The sequence below is a fragment of the Arachis hypogaea genome, chromosome 16 (genome assembly GCF_003086295.3).
Source record: "Arachis hypogaea cultivar Tifrunner chromosome 16, arahy.Tifrunner.gnm2.J5K5, whole genome shotgun sequence".
Taxonomy (NCBI): domain Eukaryota; kingdom Viridiplantae; phylum Streptophyta; class Magnoliopsida; order Fabales; family Fabaceae; genus Arachis; species Arachis hypogaea.
Window position 1 is genome coordinate 129,350,073 of NC_092051.1, and position 16,897 is coordinate 129,366,969.

The 16,897-nt window shown below is 36.8% G+C and overlaps 1 non-coding gene across 1 annotated transcript; it reads left to right on the forward strand.

The window, feature by feature from the left end:
• Nucleotides 1-14,691: 14,691 nt before the first annotated feature.
• LOC112760384 (small nucleolar RNA R71) lies at nt 14,692-14,799 on the forward strand. The gene has a single exon (XR_003180827.1). It is a non-coding gene; the product is annotated as a small nucleolar RNA R71 (small nucleolar RNA).
• The last annotated feature ends 2,098 nt before the right edge of the window (nt 14,800-16,897 follow it).

Consider the following 16,897-nt stretch of genomic DNA (forward strand, 5'->3'; position numbering starts at 1 on the left):
CAAAACTAAAAATAAAAAAATAATAAATAGTGATAATGTTCTTTTTAAAATAGTCAATTAATTAATTACTAAACTGATGTTTAATTTTTTAAATATAAATAAATTTTTTTATTTTTTTTTTAAAAATTGGTTGAGATAAAAAATATTATTTATATATTAAATAATAAAAAATTATAAAAAGTTGACTTTAGTTATCTAACATTAATTATTTTTTTAATTATAAAAATTTTTAATTTTTTAGACTTGAGAGTTTAAATTTTAAGATAAATAATATAATTTAAAAAAATTAATTGATATTGATTGAAATTAGTTGAAAAAAGTTAACTTTTTAATTAAATTCTAATTCCTATTCTTTATTTTAACTCTTAAACATAATTATTATAAATATAAGTAAAATTATTAGTGTATATATATATATATATATATATATATATATATATATATATAATTTTAGTTTCAAATTATAAGTATTTTTTTTTGTGTCTTTCGAATTATAAATATATTGATGTTTAACAAATTTTATTTTAATATATTTTCCATCACTGAGTATAGTAATAGTTTTTATCATGTCTATTAATTCAATTTTTTATTTATTAAATGTGTGTAAATTATATTTTAGAAAAATCTATGCACCAATTCTTTTTAATTTCCATATCTTATTATATATAGTATAAATATTGATGTTTAACAAAAAAAAATATTTTAATATATTTTTATCCCCATAAATAACAATATTTAACAAAAAAATAAACCTAATTCGTTATACAATTATAAAATCCCGCGCATAAAATTATAAACAAACTACAACCTCAATTTGTTCCTATATCAGACCATTGTTCATATGTCATCTATAATCCATCAAAGTTTCACATAATTTCCAACGTCCATTCACTACTACATCGGACCCAACTCACTTTAATAACTTACTATTAAGGATTTAGGTTCAATTTGGATAAATAACTTAATTAATTTTTTTTAAAAAATAATTTAAATAATAAATAATTATATTAAAAATAGTTTATAAATAAGTTAATTTTATATTTGAATTTTTAGTTCTAAAAGTGTTTATTTTATAGAAATATGATAAAAAATAATAGTATTGTGAGAGAAGTCATTTTTTTTAACTTCTCTATAAACTCCTAAATAACTTCTTAGAAAGTTGCAATTTAATTTTAAAAATTGCACCTTACTTTTCATAAGTCAAAAGCTCAAAAAAGTTACTTTTAAAACTTTCCAAATGGACCCTTAATATAATTTAGTTACACCTTTTAATTATCTACCTACTCATAACACTAATCACAGCTAGAGACCTATGCATCTACTAGTACTGCAGAGATTGTTGTCTTGAGTTCATGTCTGGATTTGACTTAGACAGATAACTTATTTATATACTAGGATAACACGTGTGTTTCTACAGGTGTAGAAGGAATCTACCTTCTACACGATAGCATTAGCCTCTTTTTTATTCAAATAATAATAACGGTTAAGTACGATTTTGGATCCTATGGTTTAGGCCAAATTTTTTTTTTGTTCACAACCTTTTTTTACATACAAAATCGTCCCTAAGGTTCAACATAGTTTTAAAATCGTCCTTTAAACAATTATACCCTCAGTATCATCATCTCCATCACACCTTCAGAAGAGAGAGAAGCAGAGACTCAAAGAGAACGAAGCAAAAACTCAAAGAGAGAGAAGGAGAACAAAGCAAAAACCCAGAGACTCGCGCCCTAGCGTCGCAGCACCTCGCTATCACTGTCGCTTGGCTCTCGCCCTCGCCCTCGCAGCGCTGCGACTCGCGCCCTAACCTCACCACGACTCGCCCTCACCTCGCAGCACCTTGCCCTCGCTGTCGCCTGGCCATTGCCCTCGCCGTCGCTTGTCGGAAAGCACATTAGCGATAAATTCATATTATAAAATTCACATTGGTGCAACAGCTACACAAAGATGAACACATGGAGCAAAATGGAAAGAAAGGGAGAAAAAGGAGGAGGAGTACCTGCCACAAATCACCACCGTCTACCATCGCTGCTACTCTTCTATGTTGTCACACCAGTACCACTACGGTTCGCTGGCATCACCGCTGGCTTGGATTCACATCGCTGTCGTTGCCGCTTGAGGTCATGTCAGCGCCACCACGGTAGTGGCCTTCTTCTGCTTATGTCGCGCCACCAGCGTTCTACCCGTCGCTTCACCATTCTCCTTCGTGTCTTATTGTGCTTTGTTTCTAATGATAGGCATTCACTTTGCATCTTCTTCTTTCTTTTATTTATTTTATTTATTAATTAATTAATTTTTTTTCTGGTTTTTTTGTTAATGTTTGTTTTGATGATGATGGTGATTTTTGTTTCTTGTTAATGATGACAGTTTTGGTGATAAATTGTTGTTTTGATTTTGATTTATTTGAGGTTGTTTTTGAAGGTTGAGTTTTCTTTTTGGATTCATGAACAGATGGTGATTGGGTGATAGTGGGTGGGGTGGTGCAGATAGTGATAGAGTGGTAGTGGGTGGGGTGGTGGTGGTGGTGAGAAGAGAGATGGGTTATTTTTGTCATTTAAAAAATTAATCTGTTCAAAAGAAGAATTTTAAAATTACGTTGAACCTTAGAGACGATTTTGTATGCAAAAAAAAGGTTGGAGACGAAAAAAATTTTCGGCCTAAACCATAGAGACTAAAATCATACTTAACCCTAATAATAATGAAATGCATAAACCCTCCTCTCTCTCTCACACACAAAACAACCATTCCGCAGTACTGTGCGACTTAAAACACACAAACATCCCTTTTCCCTTTGCTCCAACCAATAGACTATCATCATCGTCTAGGATTTCTCACCTTTTTCATACTCTCTCTCCTACAGGCAATGCCTCTCTCTCTTTCTCCAATTTTTACTAGTCTTTTCTGTTTAACTTCTGATTTTAGCTTCATTCTTTTCAATTCCGCGCTTTTTTTATGGAGCTGAAACTCTAATTCAAAATCTATGCTAACGTTCGCCTCCTTTGCTTGTCGTTCTTTCCCATATTTGGACGATAATTCACATTTTTTGGTTTTTTTTTCTTAATGATTTCTTATGTTCACTGAGAAAATGGATCTGGAGATAAATCGCTGCTTCTTTATTTTTTAATTATTATTAGTTGAATAAAAAGGATTATGGAGAGAAAAGGGTCAAAGGTTTCATCATTCCAAGCATCTAGGATTAGGTTTTATACAATCAGGGACATATTTGACATAGATTCATAAACTTATCTTATTAGTGATTACTACCATATATGTTGTGAGCTGTCATTTAACATGCCAGCTCAATAATTTTTAACATCATCAGCCACAAAAATGATGGAAGGACTAACGCGACTAACTTAATATCTTTTGGGGACAAACTTGGTTGATTAAATTTTCTATAGACCAATTTGGAAAAGAACGATCTTTCAAGGACGATTTTGACTATTAACTCGTTGTTGCTTTATGAGAAAAGATGGAGTTGGGTATGTTGTCTATTAGACTCATTGATGTGAGGATTTATTCCAGTTCAGAATTTAACAAAATAATTTCGTTGTGAGCATAGCCCAAACCGATAATCGATCCTCAAATCAAAGTTTAAAAGTTTTTTGTTGTCACAAGTACAACCCAATAAAAGTAACCGAGAGTATTAGTCCCGGATCGTCTTCTCAAGAAATTGCAGTGAGGTATGCATATTATTGGTTATGGTATCCAAGGGGTGGGTTGGTAAAAAGGGACAAGAAAATAAACCAAGCAAATAAAGATAACAAACAAATACTAAAAAGAGGCATTCATGGCAAGGATTGAGAATCTAGACTTTCTATCCTAGTCACTAATCATATCACAATACTTATCAAGAGTTTATCCTATTTAGTCAACCCCAAGAATGGAAGAATGTATAATGTTATCTTCACATGAGAGAAAGTCAAGTAAGACTAGTTAATCTCAATCCAAAAGTCCTAATCAACTTGCTAATTGAATTAGCAAGAGATTAAAATCAATTGAAATAATATTAACTAACAACTCTAGATCACCAACACAAGTTGGGTATTAATGACTCAAGATTGCCTAATTTCTCTTTCCAAGCCAAGAATGCTCAAAAACTACTCTAATATCTAACCAAGCATTTTATCAAACACTTGGAAAGCATAAAAGGAAAGCATCATAAATTGCAAGAAATAATAAAATCTACTACTACCCAATTGCAAAGAAACAATAATAACAACTAAAATCAACAATAAAAGAACATCAAACATCAAATTGCCTTAAAAAAAACCCAAATCCAACAAAGAGTTCATAAACATAAAAGAGGCATAAAAGAGAAATTAACAAGAAGAAACTAGGGAATTAAACTACTAGAGCATGAAAATATAAAAGAAAGATGAGAACAAGAAATTAAACCTAGATCTAAGATGCAATTAACCTAAAACCCTAATTCTAGAGAGAAGAGGGAGCTTCTCTCTCTAGAAAATTAACCTACGTGATCCTAAGCTAAAACTAATTGCTCCCCCCGTTGATCTTCAATTTTGCATGAAATAGTCTATGGAATCAGTTGGATTTGCGCTTGGGAAGCTCAGAAATTGCCCCCAGCGTTTTCACTTTAATGAGGTCACGTGCTAGCTATGACGCGTACGCATCGTCTGGCGTTTTTCTTGTCACGCGTACGCGTCGCCTGGATGACCTCTTCTTCACGCGTGCACGTCTGTCACGCGTGCGCGTCGATGTATGCACTCCAAATCCTTGTTTTTCCATGAATTCTCCACTTTGCATGCTTTTCTCTTCACTTCTTCCATCTAATACTTGCCTTATGAACCTGAAATCACTCAACAAACACATCAAGGCATCGAATGGATTAAAGTGAATTAAATTTAGCTATTTTAAGGCCTAAAAAGCATGTTTTCACTCTTAAGCACAAATTTAGGGAGAATTACAAAACCATACTATTTCATTGAATAAATGTGAGAAAAGTTGATAAAATCCCCTAAATTAAGCACTAGATAAACCACAAAATTGGAGTTTATCAAACCTCCCCACACTTAAACTAAGCATATCCTCATGCTAAAATCAAGAAAGGAACAAAGGGTATCAACATTTATTCAATGCAAATTATCTAAATACAACCTACCTACATGCAATCTATCTAAATGAATGCAATTACTTAGTTAAAATAAATCAATTTCTAAAAATACATATATGAACATAAGGGCTAAGGTGATAGCAATAAAATCAAACCCACAATTAAATTGAGTTATTGAAAAGATTTTAACAACTTGCAAGAAAGGAGATGATCATAGGTGAAAACATGTAATTGAGCAATCGAACCCTCACCGGATGTGCATCCGCTCTAGTCACTCAAGTATATAGGGTTGATTCACTCAATTCTCTCCTAATCATGTTTTCCAAGATTTTTTTTCATCTAACAATCAACAATTATTTTATGTATGCACACAAATATCATGAGGACTTATCCATAGGTTGTAATAGGGTTAGGGTCAAGGTAAAGATTGTATTTGGTCAAGTGAGCTTGAAATTTGAATCTTTGATTAACTTAAACTTTTCACCTAACCTATGACAACCTATACTATTCTAAACAAACCTAACTACCCATAATTCTCACTTTTTTCACACACTCATGCATTCTCTTTTTTTATCACAACTCATATGTATTGATTATTATTGAACTTCACTTTGAGGCATTTTGTCTCCTTTTTATTGCTTTTCTTTTTCTTTACTTTTTCTTTTTCTATTTTTTTTCTTTCTATTTTTTTCCATTTTATTTTTCTACATTTTTTTTCTTTTTGAAGACTTATATAAAAAAGTACCAATGCATATGGTTTAAACATTTAATGCATGAGTATGTACCCAATTCCCAAAATCTTCAACAAAAATAAAAAAATACACTTTTATCTCTACCCAATGTTCCCAACTCTCCCACAATTAAATGATAAACACTCTCACTAGTCTAAATTAATCAAAGATCCAAACAAGGGACATTTATTGTTTTTCACTTCTTATAATGTGCTAAAATTGAGAACAAAAGGGGTTTAACATAGGCTCAAAATTGGCTAACAATGGAAGATAAAAGGTATGGCTATTTGGGTAAGTGAGCTATTTGAAACAATGGCCTCAATCATATAAATGCATGTATACACAAAATAATGGACATAAAGAATCAAACAAATCAAAGATTACAATCATAGAAAGAGAACAATGCACACAAGAATGAAAATGAATGGTTATATGATGTAACCACACAATTAGGCTCAAATCTCAGATGCTTGTTCTTAGCTCAAAACATGTTTCACAATATATATAATTCAAGCAAGTTCAATGAATTTTTTTTTCAAATCAATTGGGGTGCCCTATAGATAAATTTCTTGAAAAATTTCATTATTTTGACTAAGCTTATTATATATACCCTAAATGAAATGTTGTGATTGAGAAAGGTTAAAATTTCTTAGTTTATTCCCTATTTTCAACCAAACCAAATTCTCATATGCAAAAGGGTAAACTAAGCTCAATAATCCACATTTTTCCAATCACAACTAATAAACTAAAATAAACTATATATATACTATCAAACTAAAAGTGCAAATCCAACTAAAAATATAAGATATATACAAACATAAGTGCAAAATGCAACAAGCTAAAAAAAAGTATCCAAAATAACTAACATATATAAGAATTCAGAAGTGCAATAAAGTAAAAATGTGCAAGTACTGGAAATAAAACAAAATAAAGCAAGAATGTCTGAAATGGTCACCAAAATGAAAATCCGTCGACAACGGCGACCTCCCCACACTTAGAAGAAAGCATCGTCCTCGATGCTACAACTCAGGCTGGGTGAGAGGGTCAACGTCCGCAGCTGGCTGTGGCTCCGACTGTGGCTATGACAGTGGCTCCACAGAGGTCTGCTGCATCTCTGTGGGGGCTGAGTCTATGTAGAGCCTCTGCCTGCTGAGCCTCCTCCTCCTGAGCCTCCTCTTCCACCTTAGACTGGTCGGAAGGAGTATCGGGCTTGGAGGACATGTCGATGCCCAATGCTGCTATCATCTGTCTCAGGTGCTCATAACGTCGCTTGTTGCAACGTTCTATCTGGTCCATGCGCTCAAAGAAGCGCTGCACGAGACGGTAGGTCGGCTGGGGTGCTGATGATGGTGGTGACCTGGTGGATGCATGTGGTGCTGTCGAGGGTCCGGCTGCTGCTGAAGAAGAAGCTGTCCCAGATGCTGCTGCTGTGGCAGCACGGTCTCTACGCTGGGCTGCTGGTCGGTCACCAACCCAAGTCCCCCACGGGATAACTTTCTCCTTGCCGTGGACTGCTGGTGGTGACTCATCATCTGGTAGCCAAGGTACTCCAGCCCGGTGAGCAAGCTGCGTGACCAAGCACGGGAATGGAAGGTTGCCCCTGATATGGGCCCGCCACATGTATCGTCTGATAAGTCGGGGAAGGTATAGCTCCTTCCCCTCAAGGACGCACCAGATCAGGACAAGCATATCAACCGGAATCTCCGTGAAGTGAGTGCTAGGCATGACATAATGGGACAGTATCTGCTACCATACCTTAGCCTCCTTCATCAGATACTCAAACTTCATGCCCTTGGGTTTCACTTTAGAGGAATCCATTTCCCAAGGGGCATCCGGCTGGGCAACCACACTATGTAGTGCATTATAATCAGAAGTCATGCTGTGCAACTCCTCCTCAGCCCTTTGGAAAGCATCCTTAGCACTGATTTTTGGATGACAGTGGAGGATCTCCTCAATATCCGCCTCTGTGACCATGATCTGCCTGTCTCTGAGGTGAACTGAGTAAAGGGTCGTTCTGAAGAAATTACAATAGAACTCTCAGACTCAGGACTCATTAACTCTCGCTAGCTCTCTGTCTAGGAAGGTCCAGCCCATCTCCACAATCCAACGCTCAGTATACTGCCGCAAATCGGAGGGGATAACTAGCTTCTTCTCTAAGATGAGCTGCCGCGCTTGAAAATGATGAAATCAAAGCTCACAATATAGATTGGTGAACTTCTCTGAGTTGGTAGGAGGCATGGTTTGATCTGTCTTCTCCTTCTCAAAGAGACGCATCTCAGATAGACCGGAGGTTGCTAGTTCAATAGATGACTGGTGCACGAAATTGTGATCTCAGGCAACGGCGCCAGAAACTCTGTACGCACGTCTTAATAAATCGTTTTTCATTCACAACTTCGATACAACTAACCAGCAAGTGCACTGGGTCGTCCAAGTAATAAACCTTACGTGAGTAAGGGTCGATCCCACGGAGATTGTTGGTATGAAGCAAGCTATGGTCACCTTGTAAATCTCAGTCAGGTGGATATAAAATAGTTATGGAGTTTTCGAACATAAATAATAAATAGATAGAAAATAAGGATAGGAACACTTATGTATATCATTGGTGAGAATTTCATATAAGTGTATAGAGATGCTTTCGTTCCTCTAAACCTCTGCTTTCCTGCTGTCTTCATCCAATCAGTCTTACTCCTTTCCATGGCTGGCTTTATGTAAGGACATCACCGTTGTCAATGGCTACTTTTTATCCTCTCTGGAAAATGGTCCGATGCGCTGTCACTGCATGGCTAATCGTTTGGAGGCATCACCCTTGTCAATGGCTGCATCCCATCCTCTTGTGAAAATGGTCCAAATGCTCTGTCACAGCACGGCTAATCATCTGAGGTTCTCGATCATACTGGAATAGGATTCACCCTCCTTTTGCGTCTGTCACTACGCCCAGCACTCGCGAGTTTGAAGTTCGTCACAGTCATTCAATTCCAGAGTCCTACTCGGAATACCACAGACAAGGTTTAGACTTTCCGGACTCTCATGAATGCCGCCATCAATCTAGCTTATACCACGAAGATTCTGATTAAGAGATCCAAGAGATACTCATTCAGTCTAAGGTAGAACGGAAGTGGTTGTCAGGCATGCGTTCATAGGGAATGATGATGATTGTCACGTTCATCACATTCAAGTAGAAGTGTGAATGAATATCTTAGAAGTGGAATAAGTTGAATTGAATAGAAAAACAGTAGTACTTTGCATTAATCTTTGAGGAACAGCAGAGCTCCACACCTTAATCTATGGAGTGCAGAAACTCTATCGTATAAAAATACATAAGTGATAATGGTTCAGGCATGGCCGAATGGCCAGCCTCCATGAAAGTCTAAGATAGCATAAAACTGATCAAAGATGTCTAATACAATAGTAAAAAGTCCTATTTATACTAAACTAGTTACTAGGGTTTACAGAAGTAAGTAATTGATGCGTAAATCCACTTCCGGGGCCCACTTGGTGTGTGCTTGGGATGAGCTTGAATGTTACACGTGCAGAGGTTATTCTTGGAGTTGAACGCCAGTTTGTAACGTATTTCTGGCGTTCAACTCTGGCTTGTGACGTGTTTCTGGCGTTTAACTCCAGACAGCAGCGTAGAACTGGCGTTCAACGCCCTTTTACGTCGTCTAAACTCGGCCAAAGTATGGACTATTATATATTGATGGAAAGCCCTGGATGTCTACTTTCCAACGCAATTAAAAGCGCGCCATTTTGAGTTCTGTAGCTCCAGAAAATCCACTTTGAGTGCAGGGAGGTCAGAATCCAACAGCATCAGCAGTCCTTCTTCAACCTCTGAATCTGATTTTTGCTCAAGTCCCTCAATTTCAGCCAGAAAATACCTAAAACCACAGAAAAATACACAAACTCATAGTAAAGTCCAGAAATGTGAATTTAACATAAAAACTAATGAAAACATCCCTAAAAGTAACTAGATTCTACTAAAAACATACTAAAAACAATGCCAAAAAGCGTATAAATTATCCGCTCATCACAACACCAAACTTAAATTGTTGCTTGTCCCCAAGCAACCGAAAATCAAATAGGATAAAAAGAAGAGAATATACTATAAATTCCAAATTATCAATGAAATATAGCTCCAATTAAATGAGCGGGACTTGTAGCTTTTTGCCTCTTGAATAGTCTCGGCATCTCACTTTATCAATTGAAGTTCAGAATGATTGGCATCTATAGGAACTCAGAGTTCAGATAGTGTTATTGATTCTCCTAGTTCAGTATGATGACTCTTGAACACAGCTATTTTATGAGTCTTGGCCGTGGCCCTAAGCACTTTGTTTTCCAGTATTACCACCGGATACATAAATGCCACAGACACATAATTGGGTGAACCTTTTCAGATTGTGACTCAGCTTTGCTAAAGTCCCCAATTAGAGGTGTCCAGGGTTCTTAAGCACACTCTTCTTTTGCTTTGGACCTTGACTTTAACCGCTCAGTCTCAAGTTTTCACTTGACACCTTCACGCCACAAGCACATGGTTAGGGACAGCTTGGTTTAGCCGCTTAGGCCAGGATTTTATTCCGTTAGGCCCTCCTATCCCCTGATGCTCAAAGCCTTGGGATCCTTTTTATTTACCCTTGCCTTTTGGTTTTAAGGGTTATTGGCTTTTTGCTCTTGCCTCTTGGTTTTAAGAGCTTTTGGCTTTTTCTGCTTGCTTTTCTCTTTTTTTTTTTATATAATTTTTTTTCGCCATTTTTTTTTCTACAAGCTTTGTTCTTTGCTGCTTTTTCTTACTTCAAGAATCATTTTTATGATTTTTCAGATTATCAAATAACATGTCTCCTTGTCATCATTCTTTCAAGAGCCAACATATTTAACATTCTTAAACAACAACTTCAAAAGACATATGCACTGTTCAGGCATTCATTCAGAAAACAAAAAGTATTGTCACCACATTAATATAATTAAACTAAGTTCAAGGATAAATTCAAAACTCATGTACTTGTTGTTCTTTTGAATTAAAACATTTTTCATTTAAGAGAGGTGATGGATTCATATTCACTACTTTAAGGCATAGACACTTAGACACTAATGATCATGTAATAAAGACACAAACATAGATAAGCACTTAACATAAAGAAAACGAAAAATAGAGAATGTAAGAACAAGGAATGAATCCACCTTAGTGATGGTGGCGTTTCCTTCTTGAGGAACCAATGATGTCCTTGAGCTCTTCTATGTCTCTTCCTTGTCTTTGTTGCTCCTCCCTCATTGCTTTTTGATCTTCTCTAATTTCATGAAGGATGATGGAGTGCTCTTGATGTTCCACCCTTAATTGTCCCATGTTGGAACTTAATTCTCCTAGGGAGGTGTTGATTTGCTCCCAATAGTTTTGTGGAGGAAAATGCATTTGAGGCATCTCCGGGATCTCATGGTGATGAGCTTCATGCGTCTCTTGAGATCCATGAATGGGCTCTCTTGCTTGCTCCATCCTTTTCTTAGTGATGGGCTTCTCTCCCTCAACGGGAATGTCTCCTTCTATGGAAGCTCCAACTGAGTAACATAGATGGCAAATAAGATGAGGAAACGCTAGCCTTGCCCAAGGAGAGGGCTTTTCGGCTATTTTGTAAAGTTCAAGGGAGATGACTTCATGAACTTCTACTTCTTCTCCAATCATGATGCTATGGATCATGATGGCCCGATCCACAGTAACTTCAGATCGGTTGCTAGTGGGGATGATGGAGCGTTGGATGAATTCCAACCATCCTCTAGCCACAGGCTTGAGGTCCAGTCTTTTTAATTGAACCGGCTTGCCTTTGGAGTCAATCTTCCATTGAGCTCCTTCCACACATATGTCCATGAGGACTTGGTCCAACCTTTGATTAAAGTTGACCCTTCTAGTGTAGGGGCGTGCATCTCCTTGCATCATACGCAAGTTGAACGCCAACTTCACATTTTCCGGACTAAAATCTAAGTATTTCCCCCGAACCATGGTGAGATAATTCTTTGGGTTTGGGTTCTTACTTTGATCATGGTTCCTAGTGATCCATGCATTGGCATAGAACTCTTGAACCATTAGGATGCCGACTTGTTGGATGGGGTTTGTTAGAACTTCCCAACCTCTTCTTTGGGTTTCATGTCGGATCTCCGGATACTCATTCTTCTCGAGCTTGAAAGGGACCTCGGGGATCACCTTCTTCTTAACCACAACATTATAGAAGTGGTCTTGATGAGCTTTGGAGATGAATCTTTCCATCTCCCATGACTCGGAGGTGGAAGCTTTTGTCTTCCCTTTCCCTTTTCTAGAGGATTCTCCGGTCTTGGGTGCCATCAATGGTAATGGAAAAACAAAAAGCTTATGCTTCTACCACACCAAACTTAGAATATTGCTCGCCCTCGAGCAAGAGAAAAAAGAATAGATGAAGAAGAAGAAGAAATGGAGGAGAGGGAGAGAGAGATGTGTTTCGGCCAAGAAGGGGAAGAGAGGGTTATGTTGTGTGAAAATGAGGAAGAATGGAGGGCTATATATAGGGAAGGGAGGGGGGGTTAAGGTTCGGCCATTTAGGGTGGGATGGGTGGGAAATTGTTTTTGAATTTTGAAGGTAGGTGGGGTTTATTGGGAAGTGAAGATGGATGTGAGTGGTGAAGAGTTTTGGGGAAGAGTGTTTATGGGATTGTGTGAAAGAGGGGTGAGAAGAAGTGAGTGGAGGTAGGTGGGGATCCTGTGGGGTCCACAGATCCTGAGGTGTTCAAGGATTTACAACCTTGCACCAAATTAGGCATGCAAAATACCCTTGCACACAACTCTGGGCATTCAGCGCCAGATTGGTGCTTGTTCTGGGCGTTGAACGCCCATTTGTTGCCCATTTCTGGCGTTGAATGCCAGAACCATGCTTGTTCTGGGCGTTCAGCGCCAGCTCTTCTCCAGGGTGCAATTCTGGCGTTCAAACGCCCAGATGCTGCCCATTTTGGGCGTTCAGCGCCAGAACCATGCTCTGTTCTGGCGTTGAACGCCAGCCAGATGCTTCTTACTGGCGTTTAAACGCCAGTAAGGTCTTCCTCCAGGGTGTGATTTTTCTTCTGCTGTTTTTGATTCCGTTTTCAATTTTTATATTTATTTTGTGACTCCACATGATCATGAACCTAATAAAACATGAAAGAACAAGAAAAATAAAATTAGATAAATAAAAATTGGGTTGCCTCCCAACAAGCGCTTCTTTAATGTCAATAGCTTGACAGTGGGATCTCATGGAGCCTCACAGATGTTCAGAGCATTTTTGAGACTTCCCAACACCAAACTTAGAGTTTGGATGTGGGAGTTCAACACCAAACTTAGAGTTTGACTGTGGGGGCTCTGGTTGACTCTGTTTTGAGAGAAGCTTACTGTGCCTCTTTTCCATGTTTACAGAAGGGTAACCTTGAGTTGTAAACACAAGGGAGTCCTCATTCAATTGAAGGACTAATTCACCTCTGTCAACATCAATCACAGCTCTTGCTGTGGCTAGGAAAGGTCTTCCAAGGATGATGAATTCATCCTCATCCATCCCAGTATCTAGGACTATGAAATCAGCAGGGATGTAAAGGCCTTCAACCTTTACTAACATGTCCTCTACTTGTCCATAAGCCTATTTTCTTGAATTGTCTGCCATCTCTAATGAGATTTTGGCAGCTTGCACCCCAAAGATTCCCAGTTTCTCTATTACAGAGAGGGGCATGAGGTTTATCCCTGAACCAAGGTCACACAGAACCTTTTCAAAGATCATGTTGCCTATGGTACAAGGTATTACGAACTTTCCAGGATCCTGTTTCTTCTGAGGCAATGTCAGTTGATCCAGATCACTTAGTTCATTAGTGAACAAGGGAGGTTCATCTTCCCAAGTCTCAATACCAAATAATTTGGCATTCATCTTCATGATTGTACCAAGGTACTTGGTAACTTGCTCTTCAGTAACATCCTCATTCTCTTCAGAAGAGGAATACTCATCAGAACTCATGAATGGCATAAGGAGGTTTAATGGAATCTCTATGGTCTCTAAATGAGCCTCAGATTCCTTTGGTTCCTCAGAGGGAAACTCCTTATTGATCACTGGACGTCCCAGGAGGTCTTCCTCACTGGGATTCACGTCCTCAACCTCCCTTACTAGTTCGGCCATGGTAATTAATTCAATGGCCTTGCACTCTCCTTTTGGATTTTCTTCTGTATTGCTTGGGAGAGTACTAGGAGGGATTTCAGTGATCCTTTTACTCAGCTGACCCACTTGTGCTTACAAATTTCTAATGGAGGACCTTGTTTCATTCATGAAACTCACAGTGGCCTTAGATAGATCAGAGACTAAGTTTGCTAAATTAGAGGTATTTTGTTCAGAGTTCTCTGTCTGTTGCTGAGTGGATGATGGAAAAGGTTTACTATTGTTAAACCTATTTCTTCCACCATTATTAAAGCCTTGTTGAGGCTTTTGTTGATCCTTCCATGAGAAATGAGGGGTTATAGGTGTTTCCATAAGGTTCACCCATATAATTTACCTCTGCTATTGCAGGGTTCTCAGGATCATAAGCTTCTTCTTCAGAAGATGCCTCTTGAGTACTGTTGGATGCAGCTTGCATTCCATTCAGACTCTGAGAAATCATATTGACTTGCTGAGTCAATATTTTATTCTGAGCCAGTATGGCATTCAGAGTATCAATTTCAATAACTCCCTTCTTCATAGGCGTCCCATTACTCACAGGATTCCTCTCAGAAGTGTACATGAACTGGTTATTAGCAACCATGTCAATGAGTTCTTGAGCTTCTGCAGGCGTTTTCTTTAGGTGAATGGATCCACCTGAAGAGGTGTCCAATGACATTTTAGCTAATTTAGACAGACCATCATAGAATATGTCCAGGATGGTCCATTCTGAAAGCATGTCAGAAGGACACTTTTTGGTCAGTTCTTTGTATCTCTCCCAAGCTTCATAGAGGGATTCACCTTCTTTCTGTCTGAAGGTCTGAACATCCACTCTAAGCTTACTCAGCTTTTGAGGAGGAAAGAACTTGGCTAAGAAAGCCTTGACCAGCTTATCCCAAGAGTTCAGGCTATCCTTAGGTTGAGAGTCCAACCATATTCTAGCTCTGTCTCTCACAGCAAAAGGGAAAAGCATGAGCCTGTAGACTTCAGGATCTACTCCATTAGTCTTAACAGTATCACATATCTGCAAGAATTCAGTTAAGAACTGAAAAGGATCTTCAGATGGAAGTCCATGAAACTTGCAGTTCTGCTGCATCAGAGAAACTAATTGAGGTTTAAGCTCAAAATTGTTTGCTCCAATGGCAGGAATGGAGATGCTTCTTCCATGTAAATTGGAATTAGGTGCAGTAAAGTCACCAAGCATCCTCCTTGCATTATTATTATTTTTTGCTGCCATCTCCTCTTCCTGTTCGAAAATTTCTAAAAGGTGCTTGCTGGATTGTTGTAATTTAGCTTCTCTTAGTTTCCTCTTCAGAGTCCTTTCAGGTTCTGGATCTGCTTCAACAAGAATATTCTTGTCCTTGCTCCTGGTCATATGAAAAAGAGGGACAGAAAAATAATAATAGGGATCCTTTTTACCACAGGTATAGAGGTTCCCCTGTGTGAGTAGAAGAAGAAAAGAATGTAATGTAAAAAAAGAAACACAAGGGTAAGGAGAGCAGAGATGTGGGATGAGAGAGAAGGAGAATTTTCGAAAATTATTTTTGAAAAAGAGTTAGTGATTTTCGAAAATAGTTTTTGAAAAAGGTTAGTAATTTTTCGAAAATTAAAATCAAAAATTAAAATAATTAGTTAATTAAAAAGAAATTTTGAAAAAGAGGAAAGATATTTTCGAAAATTAGAGAGAGAGAGTTAGTTAGGTAGTTTTGAAAAAGATAAGAAACAAACAAAAAGTTAGTTAGTTAGTTGAAACAAATTTGAAAATCAATTTTGAAAAGATAAGAAGATAAGAAGTTAGAAAGGATATTTTAAAATCAAATTTTGAAAAAGATAAGATAAAGAGATATTTTTGAAAAGATATGATTGAAATTAGTTTTGAAAAAGATTTGATTTTTAAAATCACAATTAATGACTTGATTCACAAGAAATCACAAGATATGATTCTAGAACTCAAAGTTTGAATATTTCTTAACAAGCAAGTAACAAGCTTGAAATTTTTGAATCAAAACATTAATTGATGATGTTATTTTCGAAAATTAGGAGATAAAGATAAGAAAAAGATTTTTGAAAAATATATTTAAAATTTTCGAAAATAACTAAGAAAAATGAAAAAGATTTGATTTTTGAAAAAGATTTTGAAAAATATAAGATTTTTAAATTGAAAATTTGATTTGACTCATAAAAACAACTAAATTTTAAAATTTTTTTGAAAAAATCAAATCTAATTTTCGAAATTTTGAGAGAGAAAAAGGGGAAGATATTTTTTTGATTTTTGAATTTTTAATGATGAGAGAGAAAAACATGAAAATGATGCAATGCATGAAAATTTTGGGTCAAAACAATGAATGCATGCAAGAATGCTATGAATGTCAAGATGAACACCAAGAACACTATGAAGATCATGATGAACATCAAGAACATATTTTTGAAAATTTTATATGCAAAGAAAACATGCAAGATACCAAACTTAAAAATTTTTCATGTATAGACACTATGAATGCAAGAATGCATATGAAAAACAAGAAAAGACACAAAACATGAAAACATCAAGATCAAACAAGAAGACTTACCAAGAACAACTTGAAGATCATGAAGAACACTATGAATGCATGAATTTTTTGAAAAATACAAGATGAATATGCAATTGACACCAAACTTTCAACTTGACTCAAGACTCAAACAAGAAACATGAAATATTTTTGATTTTTATGATTTTATTAAATTTTTTTTTTGGATTTTTCGAAAATTAATGTGAAAAAGAAAATAAGGATTTCAAAATTTTTAATATGAATTCCAGGAATCTTGCATTCTTATTCTAAAGCTCCAATCTGAGGGTTAGGCATGGCTTAATAGCCAGCCAAGCTTTAGTATGCTATTACATGCATTGAAGTGATTAGTTGGATCCTCAGTCCAAAGGAATTTGGACATGGCTTCACAGC